This window comes from Suncus etruscus, chromosome 17, assembly GCF_024139225.1.
Source record: "Suncus etruscus isolate mSunEtr1 chromosome 17, mSunEtr1.pri.cur, whole genome shotgun sequence".
Classification (NCBI taxonomy): domain Eukaryota; kingdom Metazoa; phylum Chordata; class Mammalia; order Eulipotyphla; family Soricidae; genus Suncus; species Suncus etruscus.
The window spans coordinates 26,427,048-26,433,047 of NC_064864.1; the positions used below are offsets into that span (position 1 = coordinate 26,427,048).

At 36.1% G+C, this 6,000-nt stretch overlaps 1 pseudogene; it reads right to left on the reverse strand.

Annotated features, from left to right (window-relative positions):
* Window positions 1-708: 708 nt before the first annotated feature.
* On the reverse strand, window positions 709-845 carry LOC125995560 (uncharacterized; annotated as a pseudogene).
* Window positions 846-6,000: the final 5,155 nt, after the last annotated feature.

The following is a 6,000-nucleotide window of genomic DNA, read 5'->3' on the forward strand; positions in this document are numbered from 1 at the left end:
CTTCACTCATCATAACACACACACATGAACAGACAAAAGGATTGAATTAAAACTTGCATTAGAAAAATTGACAAGCGCTTCTAAAATATTTAGCCGGCATGTTTGTAAAAAAAAATTTCTTTTAATGTAGCTGGAGTGGAACTTTGCTGAAAATAAATTTTAAGGTTTAGATTTAACACAAAATATTTTTAAAACAATTCTAATTTGAGGTTTAAAGCATGAAGTAAAATGTTAGAAGTTAAAAAAATTTGTTAGGTAAAATGGTTAATGAGCACTGTAGAAGGAGTCTCCACTTTGAAGTATGATATTATTTGCTGTAAATGAACAGGTTTTTTATAAATTGGTTTCACAGTAGAATAGTAAGACAGCTGTAATAAAGTGTCAAAATTTTTATGATCAAACACAAGAGCATGAACTATGATTATTAAAGGTATAAAAAACTGACTTTAAAAAACAAACAACTGTTTTTACTTTGAAGACTTTAAGTGGATAATTTGTAAAAAATATTATATACCAAATTAACAAAATGTTTAGACATTATAAAATATAGTTAAAGACATGTGATGCATTTCCACACCTAGAGCTTAAGACTAAAATTATATTTAATGCTAGTTAATTTGCTTTTATAATATTACTCATAAAATTAAATATGTACATTTTTTCATAAGACCAGATTTCTTTACTTTAGCACAAATATACAAATTTGTATAATGTGCTGATTTTCTGAATACACTTAAAAGGCTAGTTTTTTTTTTCTTCAAAGCAGAGGTAAAGAACAACCATTGCTATAGCACAAAATTAAAACCAAGGGTACTATAAGGCACACCTAGGTGTTCACAGTGCATTAAATTAACTATATTGTTTAAAAAGGCTAACCACATTATTTTTCACATAATTTTTTAAATACCTTAAAAATTAAAATAAATTTTCTAATAGAAATATAAAAGACTCAAATTTTAATACTTGTGTGTCCGTTTAAATTTTAAAACACAAAAAGGTTTTTCTTTTACTGATAATTTGTTATTACAAGTAACAGAATTATGACCTTGCTCTAAAATTTCTGAGAGGCATGAACAAAGGGGGTTTATTGCGCTTATCTTTCTGTTGCTTTTTTATTCCTGGAACCTTTTAACCCTTACAGACCTGAATTTAACCTTTACAGACCTGAATTTAGAAAGTTTCCTAATTTTCAACATTTTAATAATTACTTTACAACACCCAATGCACAAAACTTAATTACACAAATGATTTTTGAAAAGGCACACGTATGCCGCATAATAATTCTCACTATAAATTCCACATAAACAGTTCCTGAATCTTTTTACTTCTACCCCCGCCACTCTCTGCCATATTTAGCAGAGCAATCAAACTTGTATCCACAAAGACACACACAGGCTAGCATTATTTCTGCTGAACTTAAGCCAATTTTACCAACTTTAAGAGAGAAGTGATATTTTTTCTCCAAAATTTTTGTCTGCATTTTGACTGCACAGAAATTATCTGTCTCATATACAGGTATAGAATATGCCACATATACACTACCTCTGCATAGATTAAAGGGCTTATTATGACATTTTTGAACACCTTTAAAACCTTCTAATTTTACCAATGGCGATGCGAGGGGCAGTAACAGTAAACCACGGACATACGTCGTGGAGGAGTGCAAAAAATTCACATAAATCCTTTTTGAAACCTCTATGTGTCTGGCCTTAAGCTCAGAATGAATATCTGTGATGAATTTAGCTTCAGTACTTAATGCTTCTCCCATAGTTAGAGAATATATAGGGCTCCAAGGGCCAATTGAGGAGCTGATGGGTCGGCAATTGATGTGCACGTGCAAATGAAGGCTAACTACTACCCAGCGTCAACCCTGATGGGGTCTTACCCGACGTCTTATGGGCAAGCTCCGGACTCGCTGCCTCCGCCGACCGGTGAAGGCTGAAAGTTCGAGACACTAGCGTTTGGGCGCCACTTGAAAATGCCCTTGGAAGTTTCCCCTAAGGGGAGAGAATTCCAGCCAGCAGTTTCTCTCAACCCAGGGAACAGCCAGAGGACATCTCCAAATTATTCGCAAATGGCCTGAATCACCCAGCACCTACAAACCGAATTAGGAGAGGTTAATAAGAAAGACTCAAGATGACAGTTGCCATTCAAGAGTGTTTATTCAGGAAAAAGCTGGGTCTTTTATCCCCTAGCAATTAGGGGAGGTCTCACGAAAAGCAGGAAGCATCACTTAGCCAATCACATTTGGCCAGGTACGTACAAAATATCCAATGATAACATTTCTTCCTCACAAGGCAAATACGGCTAACCTGTTTTTCTGGGGTACAAGGCAGGAAGCTGGATTGCAACAGTGGGGGAGGAACAGATCATAGGACTTCCTTATCTAAGCAGGACATCTGGTTTCAGTTACAGGAACTAGCTTCAAAAGGCAAATGTTATAAACAAATTTAAGGTCAAAGGGGGAGTGGAGAAACATAGCAATACATTGTAAAGATGTTTTTTTCAGAAGTAGAAGAGGGTTCAAGTCCCCAGGGCAAATACGAAATGGAACATGAGTTCCTGTTGCAAGGGCCAAATTTAAACATGCTGCTTTTCCTGTTAGCTCAGGGGCAAAAATCCGCAACTGCCAGCAAAGCAAGAGGATGGCTGGTGGGTGTAAGCTTCTTCACAGAAATGGTGGGTACTTGGTCGCCCACAGGTAAATGTTCAACTATATACATACTTAGCACAGCAACAGGGAGAGTCTTTTTTTTTTTTTTTGGTTTTGGGGCCACACCCGGCGGTGCTCAGGGGTTACTTCTGGCTGTCTGCTCAGAAATAGCTCCTGGCAGGCACGGGGGACCATATGGGACACCGGGATTCGAACCAACCACTTTTGGTCCTGGATCGGCTGCTTGAAAGGCAAACGCCGCTGTGCTATCTCTCCGGGCCCGAGTCTCTTTTTTTTTATTTTTAGTTTTTGGGTCACACCCTGTGGCACTCAGGAATCACTTCTGATTCTATGCTGAAAAATCATTCCTGGCAGGCTCCAGGGACCATATGGGATGCTGGGATCGAACCACCATCTGTCCTAGATTGGCTAGGTGCAAGGCAAACGTCCTAACGTCCTATGGCTGTGTGATCTCTCTGGTCCTTACACGTAGATTCTTAATTAAGGCAAATAAATGTTTAAAACTATTTTTCGCAGTTATTACTTACCTTAAGAAATACCACCCTTACTTTTCAAGGAAGTGATCTCTCTTTGTTGTCTTTTCTCAGCCATGCATGCTGGGACAACTCTCAGAGGACCTTCTGACTTTAATTTTCCTTAAATATGGGGGCAGTATTACACCAAAGAAAATATTAACAAAACAATTATACAAAATTGAGATTAAAGAAAGAACATTACATCAATTGTATGATTTTGTAATATTACAAATGATATTGAGGGAGAGGACCATACAAGTTACCTGGCCTTATACATCGCTATAAAAAACTGATGGATATAATTGTGCCAACCTAAATTACTTTCAGGAATAGAACCTCATACATTTTGAATGGAAGAGTAGTAAATATGTTCTTCATATTACATAACATAGCCAAATATGATCATTGATAATCATGGCCAGTTATACTACCTTTAAAGAAACTTCATATAAACAAATATATCATGAATGGGACACATATACCTGAGGGCATCAAATGGGCTATTAAGGAAAATATAGGGAATTCCGAATTCTGTCTTATGTCTTTAATTTTTTGTCTTCCATTTTTTCTTTACTTATCCTTCCATCTCGCCCTTCTCCTCTGTATTTTTTGCTTCAACGTATCATTTTTCTTTTAAAATGTTACATTTGAAAAATAAACTTGGTTCATTTTCTTGGGGAATGGTGGGGTTTGAAGCTCACACTCTGCAGTGCTTACAGATTATGCTTACACATTGTGTGTACAGGAATCCCTCATGGAATTAGGGATAATTTGTGGTTCCTGGGATAGAGCTAGGGTTGGCCATATTGACTATGTATAGCATTTTAATTCCTGAAGTACACATATCAAGTAGACTGTTCAATTTTATAATTAAAGAAAATTTGCAAAGACAGCATAGATATTTTTATATTTGTCATACTCAGTTTCTCCAAGTGATTTGTATGCATGCACACACATATATATATTTCTTTAAATATATAAGAATTCATATATTTGTATCTATTCAGACAGTAAAACATTTAGTCTTAGAGAATCTATGCAACTTCAGAATTACTTAGAACAACACTTTACCCAGCCCTACTCGTCACTGAAGGATCATAATTCATTTGTAAAATAGTTAGTTTGCATTATTTCCTAGGACCTCCAGACTTCTGTGGTAGTAGATGGCATTGAACCACATTCAGAAATGCTCAGGGATTACTCCTGATTCAATTCTTAGGATCGCTTTTGGAAGTACTTGAGGATCATATGAGGTGACATCCCTCAAACTGGGGATGGCCAAAGGCATGGTAAGTGCCTTGACCCGTGTTCTCTAGTCTCCCCCAATCGTTAAAATGACACTTATTTCTTCATATATGTATATGCACTTAACACATACATGACTATTAAATTTACTTATTTCTTGTGTAAATGTTAATGGTGATTATTTGAATCTTTAAAAAATATCAATCTATTGAATATACTTTATCAAGAATGACAATATAATTATGCAGGACATAATTGTTGTTTCATGCCTAAGGGGATAATAATTATGGCTATTCTAGTTTCATGTTGTTTTGTATCTTCTCCTTTTCCTATATTAGACTAACTAGATATTTATCAGTATCACCGACCTTTGAAAATAATCAGCTTTGTTCTTACTGGCTTTCTCTGTTCTTTGTATTTTCAATTTTAATTTTTATTCTCTAAGTTATACTTTTTCTTCTTATTGTAGGCTATATATTACACCTTTACCTGTATTCTAAAATGGAAATTTAGGTTATAGATTTTAAGCAACAACTTTTTAAATATAAAAACTTGGGACTTGAGTCATAGTGCAGCAGTAGGGGGCAACTGACGTAGGATAGACCTAGTTAGATCTCCCAGCATCCTGTAAGGTCCACCAAGTCAGGAGCTATTTCTGAGCACATAGCCAGCAGTAAGCCCTGGACAACACAGTAAGTGGTCCAAAAAAGAAAAACAAACAAAAAATATAAAAATTTAATATTGAAAATTATTTTCATCTTGCTTCACACACTGATAATTTGTATTTTCTTTTGAAGCTCCCACTGATCTTTACAAACACATTGCTAATCTCTATCTAGATTTTTTATTTTGTACATTGGTTAGTGGCTTTCTAATTAAAGAATAATATATATGAATATGTTTACATGATTTGTGTGTTGAAAGACATATTAATTATAAAGTCCTTGATGGTGGGATGGATGGATGGAGGGGACTTTCTCTGCAGACCCAGGCCACACGCCTGCAGACACGGGACATGCTCCTGCAACACCATCCAGCTGGCTGAGTCTTCAGGTTTCAGGGTAAAGTTGAGGAAATGATCCATAGACAGTAAGGTTTCAGGAGACATTCGCTTTACTAAGGCCCTAGCCACCATGTGTGGCTCTTAAACTTTTAACCTTTTAAGCCTGCTCCATAAGTAGCCCTGCATTCAAACCTATCTCTACCAGCCACCTCTCTTGCTGAATACCTCTCTCCCACCTCCCATTGAATCTCCCCTTCTATTGTACTAGTGAGCAAAACAGGAAGCCAAAGACCATTCCCAGATGTGGGGAGGTCTGCCTCTCTAGGTGAGCAAAACAGGAAGTTGGGGAGGGAAGTAACATCTGTTCTTCAAGTTGTCTTTTTTTTCTTTCTTTCTTTCTTTTCTTTCTTTCATTTCTTCTTGTTCTTTCCTTTCTTCTTTCACTTTCTTCTTTCTTTTCTTCTGTCCTTTCTTTTCCTTCTTTCTTTCCCTTCTTTCTTTTTCATCTTTCTTCTTTCTCTTCTTTCTTTCCCTTCTTTCTTTTTCATCTTTCTTCTTTCTCT